Genomic DNA, 26,139 nt, shown 5'->3' with positions numbered 1-26,139 from the left:
CACTCTATCTAAAACACACAGTTTTTTTTCTCACTTTGTCTATGGACTTAGTCAACTGGTGCAGTATATTAATTGTCTTCAAAGAATGTACACAGATGCTTTTTAGCATTAAGGAAAAGTCCAGCATCACAGATTTTAGGAACGATTATTCAATAATGCACTTTAAACTGGGAAATGTAGGTACACATCAATGATAAAAGTAACATTATATGTATATACTTTGAAAGTACCATTTCACACGATGTAAATTCCGGTTGGATTTGAAACAACAGATCAAGAAAGTACATGATCTCACAATCAAAGATATTCTTTTCATTCAAAATCATTTTTGCTAATATTGTAAAGCAATATTTCTAATGTGCTATGATATGGAAAAAAAAGGTATAGTATATTAATTTGGAACCTTCCTGTGACTTGCTTGTTACTGTGTGAGATTTTGTTTGTTCATTTTTTTATATAGACCCCTCTGAGGAATTCTGGTTACTGCAATTCATACACTCTACTTTAACATAAATTTTGAAATTATTTTTACCCTAGATAATTTGTAAGAGTGCAAATAAGAAGAAAAGAAAAAAGTTATCCATTTATCTACAAAAATGGTCAACCAATAAACTCTTCTCTTAAAAAAAAAAGAGCACTACATTTCCTAGAAACTAAAAAGAAAAAACGTTAATCAGCCTGTGGCACTGCTGTAATCCCTTTCTATGATTTTTAAATGCCACTACAAATATATTAAATAATTGCTATCATTAACTTAAATTTATCATTTATCCATAGAGATGCAAGCCTGGAAATGTGACACATGAAATTATTCATTTCCCATTCACTTGTCTTTTCTGAAGTAATGTATAATATTGTTACAAGGGTATGGTTTCTTTGCTTATGATATTTGTTTTTATTTTATATCTATCTTTTAAAAACATGTCTGGGATTAAACTAATTCTCTAGAAACATCACAGACAAGTTAAAATATTACCCTTTTAAGGATGAAATAGCACATACTGAATAACTTGGGTGGATTCTGGAAATTATGTAACTAATTTACAACCATCATTTTAGTTAACAATAACAAAATCAAAATACCAGGGCAAGAGAGTTACCTCTGTATAAAATGTGCTCATGTGGAATTCACAAAGAACTTACTCAGATTGATATCCAGAAGCCGTGAAAAAGTACTGGGCATTAAGTCATACTTCCCAACCACAGCACTAGAGAGAGATATACTGGTTAGTCAGTGTAGTAGATCTGGTGAGTCGCTGGTCAGAAAGAGAGTGTATAAAGAAAGATGATGACCCAAATTGTATTCCAGCCTGTGTAGGCTCATCCATGCATGTACAAACACTCAAACACTGTCACAAGAACATGCATACATATGCCTAAAAATGCATATAAGAGGTTACAGTGGAGAAATATATAAATTTATGCCACTAATTTTACTGAAAGTCATGTTTTTGAAAGAGTTTGCACTTAACATGATTTCAAAAATATGTATATGGAATGCAGAAATCATATTTTAAAGTTTTAATGAAGTTTTATGCCATTCTATAATGTATAATTAAAATCAAGAGTCATGAAAGTACTGTGATTTATTTGAGGATAATACATGGTGTGCATCGTGACTGCCACAGACCCGGGTTGAGAAACTAGCTCATGACTTTCTGCCTATTTTTGTATGACTCACGGAAAAGGGTGTTACATATTAAATGTTTGAAATTTAAGTGATTATGTAAACATATAAAGAACATTCTGAACTTTATCTTTTTACTTAATTCAAAAATATGAACTGGCTCCAGGAAAGAAAAGTACTCTCAATCCAGATGTCTAATAAACACAGGACAATTGTGTATCAGAATCCTGAACTAGGTTTTTGCTTTGAATCTAATTATCAAAATGACCTCACACAGCATTGTTCAAGTGAAGTTAGCTCATTCATATAACCTTACTTTTGTCTCAATATTTTCACCTTTACAATGGACTTTTATAATAATATTTATTGCTCATTTTATGCATTATCATACTCAAAAGAAAAAGGTCTGTAAAATATATTTGACAGCCTCCCCCAAATTGTGCAGAGTGAAGGTCTAGGGGATGCAGGCATTTCTGGAGCTTTTCTTTAAAGAGACAGGATTTGGCATAATTGCTTTATTTGCACCTTGGCTGTCCCTACAGATAAGTCTCTGCTGTTGTTGAAAGGCTGAGAGCAGTCTAACAAGTGCCTGTTTTCAAGGTCTTCCCTCTGCCTCTTTCTTTGAATCCCACCTCCTTAACCCTCTGACTGCTATTTCCTAATGATGGCCTGCTAGAAATCCTTCCTGATAAAATTACAAGAACTTACAACACCAAAGAACCTCCTTTTGCACAACATTGTGGGTAGCTGCTTTATTTTGGCCTGTTTATCACAATGCAATATCCGATTGAAACCAGAGGGGGGGGAAGAAGTAGGCATTTGAATGAACAAGGGTAAGGTGTATACATTTCAAAAGAACATTATACCAACAGGGCTGTTATTTTATTTTGTTGTCTTGGTTTGAGGAGATGTCTTAGGGTTTCTATTCCTATGACAAAACACTATGACAAAAAACAAATTGGGGAGGAAAGAGGTCATTGGGCTTATACTTCCATGTCACTCTTTACCCTCAAAGAAGCCAGGTCAGGATCTCAAACAGGAGGAAATGTGGCAGGAGAGATTCAGAGGCCATGGAGGGGTGCTGCTTACTGATTTGCTCTTCATGGCTTGCTCAGCCTGCTTTTTTTTTTAATTTATAACTAATATTTATTTTTAGTACCAAAAGTAGACAACAGATAGTGCAAGCTATTTACAAAAAGCAATCTCATCTTCAAATAACTATTGAAACTCTAAGTTAAAACCCTAAGCTTTCCTAAATATTAGTACTAAAGCATATAGTATCTCTATAAATAACACTTAAATTTCTTTCTTATAGAACCCATGACCACCAGCCTAGGGATAGAACCACCCTTAAAGTTTTTTACCTTTCCCAGTCAATCACTAATTTAGAAAATGACTTACAGGCCTCATGCAATCTGTTCATATGATGGCACTTTCTTCTTTTGTTTATTACAATTTATTCACTTTGTATCCAGCCTGTACCTCCCTCCCTTGTATCCTCCCAGTCCCACCCACTCTCCCGCTTCTCTTCTCCCGCCCTTTCCCTAGTCCATAGAGGAGGTCCTCTTCCCTTTCTACCTGACCTTAGTCTATCAGGTCTCATCAGGGCTGGCTATATCATCTTCCTCTGTGGCCTGGCAAGGCTACACTTTCCCCCAGGGGGAGGTGATCAAAGACCTAGACACTGAGTTCATATCAGAGACAGCCCCTTTACCCCTTCTTAGGGAACCCAGTAACTGAGCAGCCTATAGGTCCTGAGCAGGGTTCTATAGGTTCTTCTGAGCAGGGTTCTAGGTCTTCTCCATGCACTCTTCCTGGTTGGAATAGCAGTCTATGCAGATCACCCTGGGCCCAGGTGTTTTGACTCTGATGGTCTCCTTGTGGAGTTCCTGTCCTCTTCAGCTCTTTTTATCTCCCTTTTCTTCCATAAGGTTTCTAGCACTCTGCCCAAAGTTTGCCTATGAGTCTCAGGATCTCCTTCAATACCCTGATGGCTAGTCTATTAGAGGCCCCCTGTGCAAGGGTCCTGTCCTTTTCCTTGTCTTATACTTCTGATGTCTATACTCTTTGCTCTTCTGCGGTTTCAGCCTCTTCCCTAGGTTCAGCTTTTTCAGGACACTTTCTTAATTGACTTAGCTCTTAGATTACTTTAGCTTTTGTCACAGCGGCATACAACTATCTAGCAAAAAGGTTTGGTTGTTTTATTTTTATTTTATTTTTTTAATTTTTAAGAAAGAATGTCAAGTTGGGTAGGTAAGAAGGTGGAGAGGATCTGAAAAAAATTTGGAGAAGGGAAAGAATATGATCAAAATATGTTCAAATTTAATTTTTAAATAATAAGAAATACAATAAAAAGGGAAGAAAAAACCACAAACTTCAAAACAAAGCAGGAAGAAAGCAATATTATCACTTTTCCTTTTATTAACATTTTCAATCTTATGCCCACCCCAAACAGAGTGTATTAGAATACAAATCAAAGTGAGAATAGTTAATACTGAAATGATTGATGGGAGTGGTGTGCATCTGATGGGGAATAGCATTTTAGGGTATGTGTATATCCTCAGTCTATGCTGGGGTTCTTTAGAAGTACATCAGAGTTCTTAAATATAGGTGATCTTTTGATAGTACCATTTCACCATCTTCTCTGTAAAGTTTTATTTTGGTAATATTAGCAAAATACTTGAAGTCAGCATTCTAAAACATCCAATTTTTTTTTTCCAAATTTGTGTTATTAGCTAGAAGGGATGGAAAAACATGTTGATTACCTTTTATATTTATAACAAAGGGAATGATAAAAGTACTCTACTCAAGTCAGGTCACATTTCTTAAGTCTTCCTCCTGTAAATGTCATAAGTCAGCAGTGAGATCACAGACCATATTTGTCTTCTGCCTATGGGGGGAAATGGTTTGCACATAGGAACAAAGGGAATTATTTTACATGAACTGAGCAACTTCTCCTAATAGAATGCTAACTCATCAAATTTCAACAAAAGTAATTAAAGGGCAATGGCTTTTAATTATCTCCAAACCTTGGTAGTAAGTTTGTGTTTCAGTTCCAAATTTTTCATATCTGAGGTAGAAGAGCCCAGTAGAACACTTTGATTAAATCACAAGAAATAAGGTTCAACAAACTGATTATTTCAGCATTTTATATATTTATATATAATATAATATATTACATGATAAGTATATACTATCTATTATGTATATATTTTAATGTGCATAACTATAGATTTTAAAAGTCAGTGAATGAATTAGGTTTTGAATTGAAATAGAATAGTCAACAATAACTGAACTGGCTCTAAACATTCTTCTACCATTTTGTACTGTTTTCATGAATACTGGCTTTAGATCAGTTGGCTTAGAGAGAGGCAGGGAGGAGATGAGGGAGGGAAGGTGTTATTGGGAGGGAATGAGGGAGGGAGCTACAGCTGGGATACAAAGTAAATAAACTGCAATTAATATAAAAAATAAAAATTTAATTAAAAAAAGAAGTAATGATTAAAACAAAAAGACCTATTCTATGCTAAAAATATTGAAAGTGTACCATATTCATGAGTAAAAAATATTCAGTTAATTATTTATATAAAATAAATAAGTACATCCATCTCATTAATATGAAAATGTGCCTTCTTAAGAAATGCTATAATTGTATATGTACATATATAGGTCAAATAAATTTTTAAAATGTATCTCTTATGATTTCTTATTATTAAGCATTGAATTTGTTCACACATTTTATTTGCCTATCTACCCAGGGTCTTGGAAAAATTTCAAGGGCAGGAAGGGGTTATATGTATAAAAGACTTAGGAAATGAAAGCCATTTCTGTAAGATGAGAGGATTATCCTTCTGCATCACTATATGAATGTGGTACCCTAATACATTCCACCCTGGGGTGATCTGTGTATCTCTCTATTGCTAAAGTCTCTACCATACTGTAGACCTACTTATTGTTAAGGACTTAGTTCTAGACCCTTTAAATTTTAACATTATTTCTTCACTTAACTAGCCACTCAATCTAGTTCCCTGTTTTTCAATATGTATAAAGGCATTGATGACCTTCAGAGCTGGTTCCCTAGAGATCATAAGCAAAGGTGTTTACATAATGAACAGTCATACCTTAACCCAGAAAGGCTTGTTTCTTCTCCTGCTGCTAACATTAAAATCAATCATAGTTCTCTACATGTAGGGAAAATATCTTTCTATCAAACACAGCTATAGAAAGAAATCATCAAGACTATAAATAATAATAACAATTAAAACATTGTTTTAAAACGTATTTTAAGTTTAAATTGCTGCTAATCATGCTCTATAATGGGCTCCATAATTATTTGGGTTTTTTATTTGCATAGATTAGAAGCAGAGTACAGAAACTTTGCTGTATCAAAGTCAAATATCCTGGAACACACTCATTCTGTTTTCACCCTATGTCATTAACATAATAAATTGTCTATTTTAATTATAAAAGAAGATATAAATTGTAAATTATTTTCTTCTCAGGAAAAGTTTATTAATAATGTATGATTCATATATTTCATAGATATAGTATTGAGTTTAAAATGAGTTCTAGAACATAGAATTGCAATTTTATAAAATAAAACTAATCCATTTTTAAGTGAACAACTGTGAGCTGAGTCCTGAAGACATCCAATTAAATTGTAAAGTTGGCTTGTCATTATAAAACATGACATACATTAAAAGGCTGAAAGGCATCTCAAAATAGGAAGTGTTTTTCTCCATTTGAAATCATGAACCTAATTCTCAGTCTACAGATAAAAAAATTAAAAAAAAAACCTATATAATAAAGATAAATGGTCCTTGTTTTGTAACCCTTTTGAGAGAACTTTCCTAAATAAAAGTAGTTCTGGTGTGGTATTTTTTTTCATACTTGTGAGCAGAGAAGAAGCGTCTAGAAATCTAATTCTTCCACAAATACTTCTGTGCTGCTCTCAAATAGCCCGGTACAAGATAGAATAGGGAAAAATCCTGTTGTTTATATGAAGACAATACTTTATTCAACAGGCACAGTACCATTTGCTCAGTCAATTTTTCCTTTGTATTTTGTAGCCAGTGCTTACATTAGACATATAGTTGTCAAATTGTTATAGAATCTTTTACTTAAATACAAGAAAATATGTCTGGTAAGCTCCAGGACTTCAAAACTAAGAGATTATAATATTACATTTGATAAGTAGTGATCCGTTTTCATCTTTTAAATTTATTATAGAAAATTGTTTTACAGGTGTACCAAAAAGAATTTTGATTACACAAAAAATTACATTGTATAAATCAAGAAACTACATGAGATTTAATTTTTTTATAAAATGAATAACATGTCAATATATAATACATCTTCATATGCTTCTTGACACTGTCAGTAGAAAATATTGGAAAATGTGAGTGGTGGAATATTACTGGATAGTTAACTTCATCAGAAGCCTGCAATAACATAACTAGCACTACATTTTAATTGTGGAAGTATGAAAATAACATAACTTAGAAATCTAGTAGGCTCTACTGAACTATCTTCTAAAGTAGATCTAAAGGCATTAGTCACTGGAGAAAAATAAAACAACATGTGATAATGATTTTTCATGATTTTAATGGGAAGAAAGAAAAACACTAGCAAAAGCAGAAAAGAAAACAGAAGGGAGGGAGGAAGGGAGATTCAAGGAAGGAAAGAGGTAAGGAAGAGGGAGGAAGGAAAGAAGAAAAGCAGCAAGGAAAAGAATTGTGGGAGGGAGAAAGGGAAAGAAGAATGGAAAGTTCTTTTTATTTATAAAATATGCCAAAGTCTTGACAAATTGAACAATGAAATGGGTAGTGATTACTCTCATAAAGAACAGGTGAGTGAGTATGGTAAGAAAATAAACATGAAACAAGTTATTCCAAAAAATATGAGAAATTAAAATGATGCAATAGGATCAAAGAAGCCTATTAAATTTTGTCCACAATATTTTGGAGTTTTGATACACTTGGCTGCTGTAAAACAATTGACAGCCTATTTACTTAAACAGATACATTTTTATTAAAGCTCAGAATAAAACATATGTATGTAAAAAGAAGAGGTCTTTCCCAGAGGATCAGAACTGGATCTGAATTGAAAGCCTCCACTGTGAGCATGAGCTTTTCTGGTGCCAGGAAGTATCGTGCAAGCTTTATATGAGGGAGTAGAACACTATTCCTCCCCAGCTATGGCACCAGCGGAGTACAGCAAAGATATAACAGGTACAATAACCCCAAGGGTGCAGTTGTGTCTTGTGTTTTGCAGTGGTAATCAACGACTCTCTAATTGTTCTTAAGGTCTGCTCAACAACAGAGAAATCAAACTTAGTGCTCAAAACCTATGCTCCTACAACAGACGAGTCATGTCATCAATCTTGAAGGAGATCTAAGACTGTGACTTTATTAAACCACCATATCTCATAACTGATTGCACATTATTTATCTTTAATCCCACAGATAAAGCATAACTCTCACCCCTCATCAGATATGCTTCACCTTGCAGTAGGAAGAGACCATTACAGTAAACCACAAGTGTTCACAATGTAAATAACAAGCAGTAGCACAGTGCCCAGTGCCAACTGATACACCAACAGCACAAATCGTACACCTTAGACACAGGACAGAGTAGAATGATCATGAAAGTCAGATAAACAGGGAGTCTGCAGTGAGATGTTTTCTAAAATAGTCAGAAATGTACACTCACGAAGTGTCAACATCATGGCTGTCTAAACAAGATTATAACAAAGATGGCAGAAAATAGGCATGCTGCCAAGGGAGGGGGGCATCTTGTCGATTCCCAACTTTAGATAAAGAACTACAGGGAACTGAGAAATTCTGAGAATAGGAGAAATTGTCCTCCTCAGAGAAGAGTACATCGGCTAGCTATCCAATACCATAAGGTCAACACTGAAAACTTATATGTATGAGTAACATGGACTCAATGGGTTATATTTTATATTTAGGATATTTATCAACAGTTATAGAAAAACACTATGAATCTGAGAGATAAAGGTGTATATGGATGGGGCTGGACTGGAGGAAAAAGAATGATGTAATTGTATTTTATTTCAGAAAATTAAAATAAATATAGATACTGAGCAGACATATAATGGAAGGAATGATGTGTAAGTGTGGTAGTTTTATGAATAAAATGCTCATTTATTGTTTTAGCTATGAAGTAAATGAACACTTATAAATAACAAAATTAAGCATGTCATGTATTAGCCAATATATCTAGAATTTAAAAAAGTTAAAAAAAAAAAAAGAAGTAATAAATGCTACCTTTTGTCTATTTCTACTTCAAGCATGAATACAATTCTATCCCTATAACAAGCAAAGACCAGGAGAGCAGAAAGAAGAGTGAAAAGTTTGGACTCAGTCATGGCTGTATTAATGGCAAGAGCTTCTTCAAAGCCCAGCTACAATACAGCAGCTCATGATTCTTATGGGAGTAAAACTCATCTTCCATTTTCCTGTTTTTCCCATTATTGGTGGATGGAACTGGAGTATTGTTCATATACATACATGTAACTGTGCATAAGGCACAAGTGTCAAGAGTCGACACAACTGGTAACAACACTGAAAACTACCAGTAAGACAACCAGTATACGTTCCAAAAACAGAACAGTAAAACATGTACAAAGCAGGTATTTTCTATCATTGCTTTATTCATTTAATCACTTTATAGCCCAAATGCAGCCTCCTCTCTCCTCTCTTCCCAGTTTTGCCCTCACAACCACCCTCCCATTCCTCACTCTTTTCCTCAGAGAAGGGGAGGGCACACATGGATACCAACCCACTCTGGCACATCAAGTTTAAGCCGAACTATGTGCATCCTCTCCCACTGAGGTCACAAAGGCAGCCCACCTAGAGGGAAGGGATTCAGTGGCTGGCAGCAGAGTCAGAGACAGCCCCTCCTTCCATTGTTATGGGGACCCCATGTCGACCATGCTGCACATCTGCTACGCTCAGTCCATGCATGCTCTTGGTTGGTAGTTCAGTTTCTATGAGCTCCCATAGCCCCAAGTTAGTTTACTCTGTAGGTCTTCTTGTGGTGTCATTGACCTCTCGGGCTTCCTCAATCCTTCTTCCCACTCTCCCTCCAGCCTCCCCAAGCTTCTTCTGTTGTTTGGCTATGTGTGTATCTGTGCATCTGTTTCCATCAGCTGGCGGATGAAGCCACTCAGAAGACATTTATGCCAGGCTCCTGTCTGCAAGCATAGCATAGTATCATTAATAGTGTCAGGGGTTGCCTCTTCCCATAGGCTGAATCTCAAATTGGGCCAGTCAATGTTTGGGCATTCCCAAACTCTGCTACACTTTATTCCTACACTTCTTGTAAGTAGGACAAACTTTGGGTTGAAGGTTTAATGGGTGAGTTGGTGTCCCTTGTCCTCCACTGGAAGTCCCACCTGGCTACAGGTGGCAACAATTTCACACTTTGAAATCTGCTCTGCAGGGAGTCTCAGGATCACCCCCATAAACTCCCAAGCCCCCATTCCAGAGATACCCTCCAGGAATTTCCATTTTCTCTGTCAGTCCTTCTCCCCTCTCCCTATATCTAATTCCTACCCTAATTCCCCTCCTTACTCCCTCTTCTACCTTGTTTCCTCCCCCCACCTTCTTCAGATGTTTATTTTATTCCCTCTTCTGAGTGAGACTCAAACTTCCTCCCTTGAGCCCTCCATGTTACTTATATTTTTTGGGTCTATGGATCATAGTATGGTTATTCTGTACTTCATGACTAATGTCTATTTCTAAATGAGTACTTACCATGTGTGTTATTCTGGGTCTGGGTTACCCCATTCTGGATGATACTTTCTACTTCCATCTATTTGCCTGCAAATTGCATGATTGTTTAAAATAGCTGAGTAGTATTCCATTTTGTAAATGTAATGGCTGAGAAGCACTTAAAGAAATGTTTACTGTCCTCTGTCATCAGGAAAATGTAAGCCAAAAAGACACTGAGATTCAATCTTACACCTGTCAGGATGGCTAAGACCAAAAACTCAAGTGACAGCAGATACCGTTGAGGTTGTGGAGCAAGGAGAACACTCCTCTGTTGCTGGTTGGAGTGCACACTTGTTCAACCACTTTGGAAATCAGTCTGGAGGTTTCCCAGAAATTTGGGAATAGTTATACCTCAAGATCCAGCCATACCACCTCTGAGCATATACCCAAAAGCTGCTCCACCACACAACAAGGACATTTGGTCAACTATGTTTGTAGCAGCCTTATTTGTAATAGGAAGAAACTGGAAACAACCTAGATATCCCTCTATAGAAGAATGGATACAGAAATTGTGGTATATTTACACAATGAAATACTACTCAGCTATTAAATGCAGGCATTCTTTAATTTAAAATAATCCACCCTGACCTTCATGAAGTGTTCTGAGCCAGGAGTTCCTCTTACTTGCTGTATATTTGCAGAAAAAAAAAAGCAAAATATTTCTGGAAGAGAAAGATACTAACACATTATAAATTATCCTTTAATTTATTTTCCTCAGCAAATATTTACATAAAAAACACATGTTAATTTTCAAAAACTCCAAAACCAAGTTTATCTTTCTTAGAAATGTCTGTCTGTATATATGTATATACAGATGTTATATAATCAGCTTTTTATGCAGCTATATAATAATATTTTAAGTAAAATGTGTTTTAATGATGTTTATTAATTTAATTATGAAAGTTTGATATTAATACCTAATAATAATAAACCAATATTAATAATTTTAGTTCACAATTATAAGAAATGGTTGAACACATGGCATTTTCTCATTATGATCTGTATAAATAATCTCCATTCCTCCACAGAGACAATTGTATGCACATTCATATGCATAATCTTTTGTTAAATTTTGATAAACAATTGTCTCAATTTTTGAGACAAGTTTTCATTACATAAGTTTAGCTGACCTGAAATATACAGTGTAGACCAGGCTGACCTTGAACTCAGAGGCTCTGGTTTCCTCTGCCTTCTGAGTGCTTGAATTAAAGGTATGGGCCAAAGTATCTAGCCTTTGGTGAAAATATTGAGTTGTTCCCTGATTTTTTATTATTTTTGCTAACAGTGGATCTTATACTATCCACATTTTCAATAAAATGATTAAAATTAAATCAGAGAAATTTCTCTGGGGTCAGAATATAGGTAATATGTAATTTACTTACTACATCCAAATAATAGTTAATCTTTAAAATCTAAGTTTAGTTTTCTTTAGGGTTATAACCAGTGCATAAAGTGATTTGTGTTCATTTTTATTTTATTTATTAGTGTGTGTGTGTTTGCATGTGTGTGATGCCTGCTAATGTAGGCATGTGCACAAGCAGACGTCAGAGGGCAAGTGTTGGTAGTTAATTTGTCACATCCTGGGTTCTAGGACTCAATGTCAGGTCATCAGGCTTGTGCAGCAGCACTTTTCCCACTATCTCAGTAGCGTGAAGTCTATGTTATTATATATTATTTATACATTATTATATTTATATTTTATTATATTTATTTATGTTATTGTTATATCAGTAGGTAGCACAGCCTCATGGCTTGTTCGTTTCCTCATTGTTGTGTTGACTCTATTAAGTTATTTAGTATTGTTCCTCCTTATGAATTATCTATTCATGTTCTGTCATACATGGATGTATGAAGAGACTGAGAAAAGTCTGGTTCAAAGGATGCCTGATTTCTGGGTGCCATTCTGTTGTGTTACTTTAGTGTTAGGAAGTAAACTATCAAAATCATGGTTATCTTCAGGATGTTCTGTCATTACTGCATACTTGATGTTCACATACAATGAAAATATTTCCAGGCTCTTCACGACATACTGAGATACGTGCAACTTTATCTAACTGAGGAGAGTTAAACTATTTTAATGAAAAAAGCAGAGTCAACAAAGCAGATAAAAGACATCTAATCCTTATGATGTGGCAGCAAAGTACTGACCTTTGGGAAGAGTGAGAAAGAGCAACTTAATGGAAGAAACTAGGTTTTAAAATCAGCACATGTGTGTGGAGGAAGAAGCATGGAATGCAGAGGTTTTAGAGCCATTGAAAGGTCTCAATAAAGCATTTTATTTTATAAACAAGAGTAATACAAATTTACAAGTAAATAAGAACAAGATGGACCGTTTGATAGCCACTCTGTAACTAGATCAAATTTATGATGCTAAGTAACATATCGTCATCTTACAGCAGGTCAAATTCAGTTAGAGGCACAGGAAACATAATTGTTTTTCTATAATATAATAGCAATGTCTGTAGAATAGATGCTGAAGATATGCTATGGTGATATTTCAGCACATGCTATAAAAAAGCTAGAAATAAATGGACAATGATATATGTATCAAGAAGTAATTAAGCATTTCATAGCCCTTGCATTTTGAACTGAGATGGCATTTACTCCCCTATAAATTTTTTTTTACTAACCTATTATCTGGCTAGGTACTAGGACATTAACTTTAAAGTTGTCTTAAACTGTGATTGAATAAGGAATGCTTTGTACAATTTAAGAAACCATTAGAAATACAAAGCAGGTGATTTTATTCCCTGTTCCATAGGGTATGTTGGTAATACCTGTTGTTTTCTATTCATTGTGATAAATGAATCTAATTGGCTATAATGAATGAATACAATAAATACATTATTATCAAAATATTCATATCATATTTTTATTTTGTTAGAGGTAGTAAGAATCAATAAAAATCCAAAATGTTATAACTGTGAGAGAAGTTTAAACTGCCAGGAAAAAAATCATGTGAAAGTTTTTTTACTTTTAAAGATTCCATATTCTTTTTATTATTTTTGTATAAATATAAGAAGATGGTTTAAAATACACTGATATTATTCCGTATGTATGTGTTCAATTTTAAGCTGAGCCATAATCACTTTAATCAGAATGACCTCAGGACTTTTGTCCATGACAATAAATGTGGATATATACAACTAAATATTGATTTAATCAGATAAAATCAAGTAAATTTTTAGAAGAAAAATGTTATAATTGTTAAAGACCACACATTACCTTGATTTTTTCCCCTACTTTATATACAACATAAAATTAGCAACTCATGGCTGATTCATAAATTACTTTGAACTATGAGATCAAAATATACTTGTTATAATGTTATTTATAGCTTGAGACAATTAAATTGTGAAAATTTAATTGTTTCGTATATGGAAAGGTTAGAGAGGGAAAAATCTGTGTTTGTGTGTAACCTTTTGTTCTTGACTGCTTGATTATTTTTGCAAGAGGTATAAGTATACCACAAGTTATTAGCTGGACAATGTATTTGGGAGCAGTCTAAAATCTTAAAAATAATATGATTTAATTTCCTCCCATTTCCCAGTGAAATTTTAGTTGTAAGCTTTTTAAATGTCTGAAGCTGGTAAAGCCAGTTAGTCAGAGAATTCTGCCTATAGTTCAGACAGTCTGAATGCATGATCATTTTTTTTCCCTTCTACAATTTTATTAGTTCTCAATTTCATGAATGCACATAGGGGAAGCTAGTTTCAATAATGTGGAAAATATCCCTTAAATGTTAGTAAATATAGCTATTCAGCCTCCATGGGTCAGACTGAAGGAGAAATTGCTGTAATTTGTGAGAATGTATTAGTAATCAGAATATGTTTATGTAATAACATTAGCTTGCTGTTGATGCTACAGTTGTTACCACAGTATTTGTTTGATTTTTATATTTTAAAGCACACCACTGCCCTGGAATATATTTCCTCCTGATTATCAAAACCACAAAAAATACAAGGAAATACCATTTGAACATAAAGTCATATGGAAACATGAGATTAGTACAAACAATTTAAATTAAGCTTTACAACATTATCTTACCATATTCCAGATGTAAATAAAAATATCCAGTATTGGGCAAAGTGTGTGAGAAATATGAGCAAAAATCCCAGAACATATCAAATGTAGCTCACCCTTTGGCTTAGAATATTTTTTTTTCATTGAAAGATGCTCATAATATACATCATTTTGGACAAACCTATACAAACGGAAAAAAGAGTGATTGAATGTCTATCCCCATTTGGTGCCTCTTTCACTCCAGCATGATTCAGATGAGCGTATTTACTAGACAGTGGGAAGCAGTAACACTTTCCTGAAACGGAGACTATTGGGTTTCTCAGCAAATACCAAAGTCCAAAGGACAAGTACTTGCCCTTTTTATTTCTCATTTTCCTGTCATGGAAAAATGATAAAAAATACTTAAGATAACCTATTTCTTGAGATTCCTGTAAGAATAAAAATGTGATAATAGGTTAAAAAAAACTTACTGGCAAAGTTTAAGGACTGAATTAATTTGAGTGATCATCATTTTTTATAGACAGAATTTTTATCAGACATATTTAAAAATTGTGGTCACAACATTTCTCTGAAATCTTATGAATATATCTAGTAATTTCAAAGGAAGATGAAATGACTTATATGTAAGGATGTTTAGGAAACTTCTAGTTAAAACTTAACACTCTAGAGTATTTTTAGCTTCATAAAACTTTTGATTTTTGCTATTCCATTATGCATTTTGCAGAAGGTGAATATTAAAGAAATTCACCCTGTATTTTGACTAGTTAATACATATATGAGTAAACACTGAAATTCCCAGCACTCTGTTATAATTATCACTCTGTGTGTATGTGTGTGTGTGAATGTGTGTGTCTTCATGTAGGATGTTGGCCATGAGGTCTCTCCATCTTCATTGGTGTGTTTATCTGCTGGTGCTGTTCAGGTCTTGTTTAGACATTCATATGTTTGACACTTGGTTAGTCTGTCTTCCCTACATATCTTGAAGACACTGTTTTAAAGCAGACTTCTTTTTTTTCTCTGGCCCTTCCTTATTCTGTGCCCTCTTCCAGGATGTTACCTCACTCTTAAGTGTAATTGACTATATACTTCTGAATTAAGAAAAAAACAATGGAAATTCTAGATGGAGTTTAGTTTTAGGTTACTTTATTTAATTTTTTTTCTAACAGTCTATATCCTAACATATTTAAGCAAAACTATTCCAATGAAATGTTTATTTAGTTATAAAACATGATAAAAATGCCAAAGTAATTTTTCTATTCCATTATAAATATTTTTTTTTCTAAACTGTAAATTCTTTGAATTTCTATAGTTAGAGATAACAATTCTGTTTCTGTATTTTCTATATACTGACGCTTTGGCATTGGTCAACCTTTTTTCATTCTTTGAGCTTTAATTAACAAAATAATTAAAACAGAGCCAGAAAGATGGCTCGTTGGTAAAGGTGTTTGTGAACAAGTATAACCATCTCAGCTAGATTCCCAGAACCCACATAGTAAAAGGAGAGAACTGACTTCAAACGTTGTTCTCTGACCCCTCAAACACACAATACGTGATTTCTGTAAGAAAAATAAATAGAAGAAGGTAAAGTGTGGTCAGCGGGGTAAAGTTTGGTACTTCATGCATAAAAGCCGCAACGGAAGTGCGCTGAGAACACATGGGATGCAGCAAGCATGTAATGTGCAGGAGGAAACCAGTTTTCCACTTAGCTCCTGTCTCTTCACATTCTCATAGTCACATAAACCCACTTAAAGGTCTGTCATGGATCCACATGTACCGAAGACACATCGTTTGTAGAAACGGGTTAAGAAAAGGTCTTACTTGAGAATCAAAAGTCGTACGATGTAGAAGGGCCACGAGAGTTACAACATTCAGTCAAACCATCATCTCTGGCACAGGAAAGTTAAAAAAAACATGTTAGGGCTTTAAAACGTCTTAAATAGAGGCCACTATTTAAGCGAAGGTGTTCAGAGTGGGACTTTGATCAATAGAGGCAAAGAGTGCTGTACCTGTGTGACAGACTACACACCAGAGTCATGAAATGTAACCAAGCATCACTTGTAAGTGCCCCTGGAACTCTGCGAGGAAATTAGCAGCCCTTGTTCCTGTTTGCTATTTATGAGCAGGGTGCATTAATTTCGATCTAAGGAGCCTCATTTCTGCTGGAGCCCTCCGCTGCCTGTCTGTAATTGGATAATGTGCTTCCTGCTTAAGAGTAGCAGCGAAAGTTGTTTCCTTCTACTGAAGTGAATCGATCAGGGTTTTTCACCTTCAGCTCTCTCCCTCCACCAGCTGAGGGAGCACCAGACCTCTTCGTGGGAGGCTGGAGCAGCCCCTCCTTCTGGGACCTCTCCCTAGGAATCTGTGCCTCCTCCAGGTAGGAGCACAGCCCAGTCCACAGCAGGCCAGTTACATCCTCCAGTTTTCCTCCAGCAAGAAGTTTCTCTTCAGTGTCAGTCTAGTAATGAGACAAATCAAAAGGAAAGTTTATTTAGTATTTGTTTAAGACAAGACAAATCCCCTTTTGTATGTGTTTGGGACATTTTGTTGTATGGATTTGGGAGTTTTCTAAAACACATGTGAGTGCTGCAGTGCAAAAAGGCTCTGTGTCACACACACACACACACACACACACACACACCCTGCACATACCAAGGGGATGCCATATGTCCCAGCTGAGACCTACATGGAGAAGACATGCTGAATACGTCGCACAGTATTATTGTGAGAGGACAGTCGTCAGTTTCCTTTCTGGCAATGAGAATTTTCTCACCCTCAAGACATGCAAATGACTTTTTCATCTGTTCTTTTTATGTTATTTGCATAATTTTCTCCTGCAAAAGTGAGAGCTGTCAAAAATTAACCATTTGGGGCTTCAACATTCAGTGGTGTGACCTTTTACAGAGCATTAGATCTTTCCCGGGACCCAGTAACTTTGGATTTAAGGCAGTGGAGGATTGTGAGAAGTGGGTGAAAGGGTAGATGATGGATGTGAAGGGTCAGCAGGTAGGTGAAGATACCTCACTACACTTAAACACTTTCTTGGCGCTCTTCCCTTGAATATAATACCATTGTTGCTGTTCCTTTCCCTCCATCAGCATTTCACAGATAATAAAAGCGATTTCTCTGTTAGGGTGTGATGGACTCTTTCTGTTACTCTGGGTAACAACATAAAGCCTTTTCGTAATTGTGATGCTAATTTGAAATGCTCTTTGAAAAAGTACAGGAGCAGAGCTCTGCTGTGCCTGCGTTGGTTTGTATGCTTGTGTGTGAACAAAACTGCCAGATATGCTTATTTGGTGTGAATACCACCTTTTTACAAGTCAGAGTTGCCCTCTGGAGGGCTGTAACAAACCTTTAAAGTCATTTTAGTTAGACAAAGGTTGATGTATGTAGCAGGCTAGGGGCAAAGGCAAATGCAGCGATCTCTTTTATCACACTGCTTTAAACATGTTTCAGCTTTTGGCTTGGCTTACAAATCAGCCCGATCAGTCTAGTAATTGTCTCACTGCACCTTATATCTAACACGAATGCATCTTGCAAAAGCGGCTGGAGAAGGCAGATTTGCTGAAGTCCCGCAATGGCTAACACTGTGGCTAATCACCCTATAAATTTCAGTCGTAGTTGTAGTTTATCTGTCAGACGGGGAAGGATCAGTTTCGAAACTGGACTCGGTTCCTTTTCCGATTCCCAGGAGATCCACAACCCCTCCGTGTGCTCTGCCTGCACGCAGGGAGCGTTGCCTGCTAATCAGGTCAATGAATACCGCCTGGCTCCAGGGACATGACAGGCGTCCATCACAGCAGTTAGGGAGCCTGCAAACAGTGCAAGCTCACGGAGAAACTCCCGCTAGAAAACATCGCTCAGCCCTCATTTACTCACTGGGAATCTCCAAGGATTTCAGCTGATCTTTTTCTCCCTTCAGACAGCGAGGAGCTTGGCATAAACAGAGGCAAAGAAGCACAGCGCGCTGCCACTCTGTAGGTGTTGATTGAAAACTTCGATCTCCCCACCCGTTCCACGGTTGATCTGAAGGATTTCTCACTTGATCACCGAGAGCATTTCAATTAAGGTAAGTGCTGCTGCGCCTGACTGGCTGCATCGCGCGGAATCTCTGCACGGAAAGTTCTTACTGTCTGCGCTGACATTCTGCACTGCAGTAAGTGGCTATCTGTGGCAGGGAAAGGCTTAGTTTTACAAGCAAGTGGCCTGGATGGGAGCCTGCATTTGGGGATAATGACATTTCAGAGGCATACTTACCAAATAATAGTTTTGCCTTTCACCAAAGGAAAATAAAATATGTGAAAGGGAAGATGACTTTTATTTTTTTAATTTTTGTGCTTAACAATCGATTAAGAGACCTGCAGGATGTTAAGGTAACTTGATTTTGCTTTAAGTTATTCCTTGATGTCAGAGATAAAATTGGATTCTGAGTGTTTCTAAGTTTAATTGGGGGCAAATAAATTTACAAAAAAAAAAAAAAAAAAAAAGAGAGAGAGATCCTGTGCAGGTCTGTACTTCAGCAGTGTCCTGCACTGCCTTCAGATGTACGGGTGCAAGGCTAAATCTGTGAGAGTTCAGAAGTGTACATTTAAGCGTGTGCATTTAAGTGCTGTAGTGTCTAATAAACTTTCTCAGAGAAATGAAGCTAGAGGATTGATTATTCTACTGACGTAATGTATACTCCTTACAAAAGATAGATGAAATTTTCTAAGGAGATACATTTTGAAAAACAAAACAAAACAAAAACAAACAAAAAAAAAAAAACAAAAGAAAACACTGCTTTCTGAAATGTTGAATTTTAGAAAGGTAATTTAAGGTTAAATGTTGAATCTTGACTTTCAGGTATGTTATTTCTGAAGATATTTTTCCTGTCCTCCTATAGTGAATTGAGGTTAGGTTAAAGGGTCACACTTAGTTTAAGGCAATTATACAGCCACTTTCAATGAAATACTTCACCTTATTTCTTCTTTATCCATTCCCTTCAATTTATGGAAAGTATCTAGATATATCACAGTATAACTTTTTTTCAAAGTTAATTTAATTAGGCAAACTTTTCCTTTCCTATTTTAGTTTATACATGTAAATATAGTGTAATGTAATTTTGTACACGATGGTCAATATGATCAACATGAACAAAACATTTTGTTCACCAAATTTACAGAGCATCACTTTTGACATGGGAGAACACTGCCTACGTACCTTTCTGTTGTGTGGGTCAGTTACTATAAGAGCATTTAAAAATAATTAAAAGCACTATTTAAAATATACTTGCATGCTATTATGATATTTTTATACTGAACTTCAGTAGTATAAAACAGTGAAGTTCAAATGAAATACATAACTGTTTTGTATATATTATTTATCATGGTATCCCAAATGTGTTTCTAAGTGAACACTCGTGTTTCCCAAATGTTGACTCCTCTTTCCTCCCACTGGTATCTTGAGCTTGGAAGTCTTATAAACCTGTCAGTACACTGTTTGCATTAATTTGCTGTCATTCTGCAATTCCCTGGGAGCTCTGCAGATGTTATTGCATCCTACACAGGGATAAATACTTGTAGAAGGACCTGTGTTCTTGCTAGCTGTGTTTTCAGCCAATGCTTGAAGATATTTGCTCTTTCTTTTGCACTGAGATGTCTCTCTCTTTGTTAGGACAGGCGGCTTTTCAATATTTCAAACATCTACAGAAAATTGTGTTCAGTGTAGTGACTACCCAGATTACCTCTATTCCCATCCCCCTTTTTTAAAAAAGAAAACTAAGTAAAAGGTAAAAAGCCAAAGCATATTTGATATTAAATCATCTTTTTAATGCTAGCATCAGCCTTGCATTTTAGACTACCCCATGCACTAAGTTCAAGCTGATGGAAACTTCAGACTCTATGAACTTTGATTGGACATTCGGATCATGATGTGTTTGTCCATCAAACAGTACATATGGTGTGTCCCAATGTATTTATGTATAAATATGAAAACAATTAAAGGCCAAACTCTCAAGAATATTTCCAAAGGACTTTCAGTATTGCTGTTATTATTTTCTTAATTTTTTTTTTCCCTCACAGAAACACATGAGGGAATGGAGAAAGTCTTGTGAGCAATTGGGAAAGGTAGTCAGCAAGTAAAAAGTGTTGTCCACTAAGGCTGAGGAGCTGAGAGTCTTTCCCATGGTACAAATGGTGTAATGAGAGAAAAGAGCCCTACAATTTTTCCTGTAACTTCCATATGTGCACTGCAGCACCTGTGTATGTTCACATACGGATACAAACACTTGAGTGTTCACATACACACATGCGTGCACACACACACATACATGTGTGCATACAAGTGTGCACACACACAATTAAGTGTTAACACAAAATAAAGTTTAGTAGCTCTTTTCGGTGACGTTTATGTTTTACTTTTCTCAAACTTATTATATTGTGGTCACATGTCACTATACATGTGGCATCCTTGTGTATCTCAATTTTCATTCACTAGAGTGTAATTTCTTCCTTCTATGTAAAAAGTACTTTATAAGCTACATTTATATAGAATAAAGAAGTTTCTGAAAGTGAAGTGATATAAAACAAAATAAATGTAGACTTTGACTCAATCTTAGTGGTAGAGAATTTGTCTATTATGTGTGAGTCCCTAATTCCAAATCTCAACTCTTTCTCTTACACAACCTGACACATGTGCACACACACACACACACACACACACACACACACACACGCACTCACACACACCATGATGTAAATCCAAGGCCACTTTTAAATATTTGAGATTAAAAAAGAATTTAAAGGAAATTCATGCCAAAGAAAGCTATAATACTAAAAAATTAAGAGAGAGAGAGAGAGAGAGAGAGAGAGAGAGAGAGAGAGAGAGAGAGAGAGAGACCTAATAGACTAGGATCAGAAGGAAGGAAAAGAAGACCTCCAGTATCAGTGGACTTGGGGAGGGGCATGCATGGAGAAGGGAGAGGAAGGGAGGGGTTGGGAGGGGAGGAGGGAAGGAGCTGCAGGAGGGATACAAATGAATAAAGTGTAATTAATAAAATTTTTTTAAAAAGAGTATAAAAACCAGAGGGGATGGAGAAGTGTTGTAATAAATACTAAATGACCATTGTGCTATAAAAAAATCAGTATATGGAATTAAATCTGAGAAGTGAACACTAACAACCATAATAGGAAATATATTTAGAATTAACAAAGGTCCTCTCCATGCATGGTCCTTGGGACTCACACATAATAGACAAATTCTCTACCACTAAGATTGAGTGCATCCATCTCCACAGGCCCCTCTGGGCTCAGATTTGCTGCCTAAGTTTGTTTTCTTGTGGCAATCCTGTCCCCTCTAGATCCTTCTATTTTCCCCCTCTTCCATGGACTCCCTGAGCTCTGCCCAGTTTGGCTGTGATTCTCAGCATGTGTTTTTATCCTCTGGTGGGTGGAGGTTTTTCAGAGGACATCTATGGTGGGCTTCCATTTTGCAGACTGTCTTCAGCAGATTCTGGTGTCTATTCTATTTGCCCTTCTTAATGAGAATTAAGCATCCCCCTAAGGGTCTTCATTGCAGATTGCAGAATGGTTACCTGTATTGTATGGCTAATATCCTCTTATAAATTAGTATATACCATGTGTGTCCTTCTGGGTCTGGGTTACCTCATTCAAGATGATCATTACCAGATCTGTCAATTTGCTTGCAAATTTCAAGATTTTCTTGTTTTTAATAGCTGAGTAGTATTCCATTGTGTAAATGTGTAAATACCACAATTTCTGTATCCATGCTTCCACGGAGGGACATCTATGTTGTTTCCATATTCTGGCTATTACGAGTAAAGCCACTATGAATTTAGCTTAGCAAATGTCCTTGTTGTATGGAGGAACATCTTTTGGGTATATGCCCAAGAGTGGAATGGCTAGGACTTGCCCAGCTCAGATGTAGCTGATAGGCAGCTCAGTCTCCATGTGGGTTCCCTAGTAAAGGAAACAAGAATGTTCTCTGACATGGACTGTGTTGCCTAATTTTCGATCACTTCCCCCTGATGGGCTGGCCATCCCAAGCCACAGAGGAGGAATTTGCAAACACCCTTGAAGAGATTTGATATTCTGGGGTCAGTTAGTAAGGAAAGAAGGCTCCCCTTTTCTAAGGACTAGGGAGGGCAATGGGGGTAACAGGGAAAGAGGGAGTGAGTGAGAGGAGACAAGGGGGTGAGCTGTGAGCAAGATGTAAAGTAAACAAAATAAAAATAAATTAAAAATAAAGTTAACAAAGTTTATTTGTTGTTTATAAGCTTTTGTAAATATCCTCATATAAAAATCAATGTCTGTATTTTAGCAGTACACATATTTTTATACAAAAGGCAGGTGCAATCTTGTGATGAGATGGAAAAGATGACCTAAAACTAATATTAACCTGGTAATGTTAATACAGTTCACCGCCAAATCCAAAGTTGTGCTACAATGGTAACTGTAAATTAGATTGTGCGACTACAAAGTTTGGTAATATCATTTGTTCCAATTATCTGATGAAAACTAAAATTAGAGTGAAGAGCTTGGAAACATGGATTCGCAGATAAGAGCACATACGGTTCTTGCAAAAACAAAACAAACAAAAGCAAACAAAGGTAAGATTTGTCTCTTAAAATCTGTTACAATGGCTCCCAAACTTCTGTAAGTAAAGTTCCAATGGATTCTATGTCTTTCTTGAGCCTCCAGAGGCACTGACATGAATATGGTATTCATTCATGTACTCAGATGACCCACAAACACAGGAAATTATTAAATATCTAAAAAACATGTTTTACTAGATGTTGTATAAGGTCCAACAACATTTAGAAAGACAATAAAGAGTATGTGTATATAGTACGCACACACATACAAACACAGAGAAGTAATCTACACCAACAAGCAGAATTATAATTGTCTTGGTTTTATTAATTGATAAATGGCCCATGCTTCATTTGTGTAAGCTCACAGAAAATTAATATATAAAGGCATTAATTTCTGTTATTTCTAAAGTGTAAGTATAGTCAGTAGAGACTCATCTTGCAGAAAAGGCAGGTGATAGTGTACATGTAAAATTCATAGGTCCTTCCATCAAAATTAGATGGTCTTTGCATTTTAGACAAGAAATGAATGTGGCTCATCTCACAGTCCTTGAAAGAGCAGCTATTGATCACCTTGGCTTTACATGCAAACCATGAGATAAAAGATGCTCTCACGGGAGATACTAAATATATGAAAAGTTGACCTTAAATAAAAATTACTTTGTATTTGTTATGATATGATACACTTGAGATAATCTTAAGAACCACAAAGATAGCATATATCTATATTTATATATATATCTATATCTATCTATCTATCTATCTATCTATCTATCTATCTATCTATATATATTTGTGTGTGTGTGTGTATAATGCATGTATAAAATAGTTAAGAATGAAAAACAATCACCTTAACCCAATCAAAAAGATGAAATTTCTGGTTTACTGTTGAGGCTAATGCAAGAAGAAAGGAGTTTTTACTTGAGGAGGGGCAGTGAGTCTCTGGTGTTATATTTGTTATGTTAGACATGACATAAAATACTGAGATAGTTTACAGTTTTTTTTTTTTCCATTTCACTTTTCTCATTAGTGGTGCAAATTCATCAATTCAAATTGGGGAAATCTTTTTTGATTGACTTAATAACTTATGTAACTCTATCCTGGTCGCCAATAGGTAAGGCATAGGTACATCTTTTGCATGTAACCTGGGTGAAAGCCTGACCCCACTGAGGGTGTGAACTTGCTCTGTGGCCTTGGACAAGTCAGAAAAGGGAGCTAAGCTCCTTTCTAATGTACTTTGAAAAGGTTGTGATTAGAGTATCTCTCTATAGATTTGTTGTGACACCTAAAGGAGATAATTGGTCTAACTCACTCATAATCTGTCAAGTTCTCTGAAACTATCACTGTGAAGAGGAAACATTGCTATCATCCTTCACTGACATATCTAGAGAGATTATTGTTATGTCCTTCAGGCAGGAATAAACGTGGGCATAATCTCCTGGGTGAGATTCCTCACACTGTATTTACACAAAACCTTACAATTTATAAAGTTACAATTTCTTTCATTAGGTTTCTACTGGTGAGTGAATGTGTCTCAAAAGAATGTAATCTAAGAGTCAATTTAGAGAAAACTTCCTACTTTGGACAGAGGACTGAAATAGCAATTGAATCCTTTATTTTGATTCTCTCTGAAGAATGTGGAAAGAAGTTAAAGCCTTAATACATATAGTCCCTTTTTGACTGTTGTCATTAGACACCTGACTGAATTACTGGGTAAGAATCAAACTAGAGTTATGTGAAAATGCATGCATAGCTACTCAATTCTGTATGGGCAAGACTGAGCATAGACTATGCTCAAGATCCAATAAGGTTGAATTCTTGCTCAGAATGAGTCATTGTTCAGGAAGAGTCCTTGTTGAGATGGGAAACATGCATATTAAATGATTTTTCTGGTTTTTCTCAAAATTAATATAGTTTGACTATCTTGAGAAAAATGTCAACCATTTTAAAGTAGAACCTACTACGTATAAACATTCATATTTTTATATAGGATTCCAGTTGTAAATTCTGATCAAGATATTGTTGGTTGGGTTTTATCTACTTATCCATTTATGCAAAAATAAAAATTCAATCATAGAAAAGCACTTTCAGCAATGCAGTCTCCTGCTTTCCATATTCCACACTACATATTTTTATAATTCTCTCCGTAAAAGCATATAGTGATTTATCACAGTTGATTCTTGGGCCTTTTCCCCTTTTTACTAATTTAGTAGGGTGAGGAAAAACACAAGACACACCATTTAGAAACACGATAAAATCAGATGACATAGAAATGTGGCCTAGTGGCTGGGATTATAATTACTTCCAGGTGACACTGGTATAGAAATGCTGATTCTGCTTTTGTCAACAAGAAATGTCAAAATCCAAAGGCCATGAAATTTCTTCGGGGGTTCAATGTTTTGGATTTCTGTATCATGGCTTCAGATAATGTATTTCTTTTTATAAACTAATTTAGTTGTGTGTCTATGTATGTGCATATGTGAATGTGAGCACATGTGCGCACTAACAATTGTGCACCTGCATTTATGTGTGTTTGTGTGACTATTCATCACGTCACGTGGTTATTCTGGTGCTTAAAAACCTTGCATAAAGTCATTCTCTCCTGCCATATAGGCTTCACAGATCAAGCACAGGTCCTTAGGTTTTCCAGCTAACTATTATGAGCTAAGCTGTCTTGCCTGTCCAAGAGCTTACGCTTCTAACAGTCCTTCTAGAAAGGCTGATGCTACTAGAAGATGAGGCTTGTGGCACTCTCATTACCCTGTCCTTCTCTGCTTCATGGTGGTGACAAAGAGGCAAAGACTTTTCCAGTGACTATCATATGACTTGTCCATCATTCCTAGGTCACAGGTTGACCAAGTTTAGCAAGTAAATGTTCTCATCTCTGAGAAGTAATTAGAAACAGTGAACAACAACAAAAAACAAAACAAAACAAAACTGCTGAAGTATAAGGCATCTACTCAATCCTGTCTTTACTGCCCTTGTTGATTTTCACTGAAATTACATATGTGAGTTTGCTTCTTCACAATGTTTTTCTTATCATTTTATCTAAAATATGACACTCTCTTTTTGTCCTACATTTTGTCTCACATTTGCTAAGAAGT

The 26,139-nt window shown here is 35.7% G+C and overlaps 1 protein-coding gene across 4 annotated transcripts in view; it reads left to right on the top strand.

Annotated features, from left to right (window-relative positions):
- Cdh12 (cadherin 12) overlaps positions 1-26,139 on the top strand; it is a 1,315,861-nt gene that overhangs the window by 759,151 nt on the left and 530,571 nt on the right. For all 4 annotated transcript variants that reach the window (XM_060380426.1, XM_060380423.1, XM_060380425.1 and 1 more), the window contains exon 3: positions 18,371-18,517. The gene's annotated coding sequence lies outside the window, so the exon portion shown is untranslated. The remainder of the gene's footprint in view (positions 1-18,370; positions 18,518-26,139) is intronic.

The sequence above is a fragment of the Meriones unguiculatus genome, chromosome 3 (genome assembly GCF_030254825.1).
Source record: "Meriones unguiculatus strain TT.TT164.6M chromosome 3, Bangor_MerUng_6.1, whole genome shotgun sequence".
NCBI classification, from domain to species: Eukaryota; Metazoa; Chordata; class Mammalia; order Rodentia; family Muridae; genus Meriones; species Meriones unguiculatus.
Note: the sequence above shows the minus strand (reverse complement) of the source record. Positions and strands in the feature narration are given on the sequence as shown.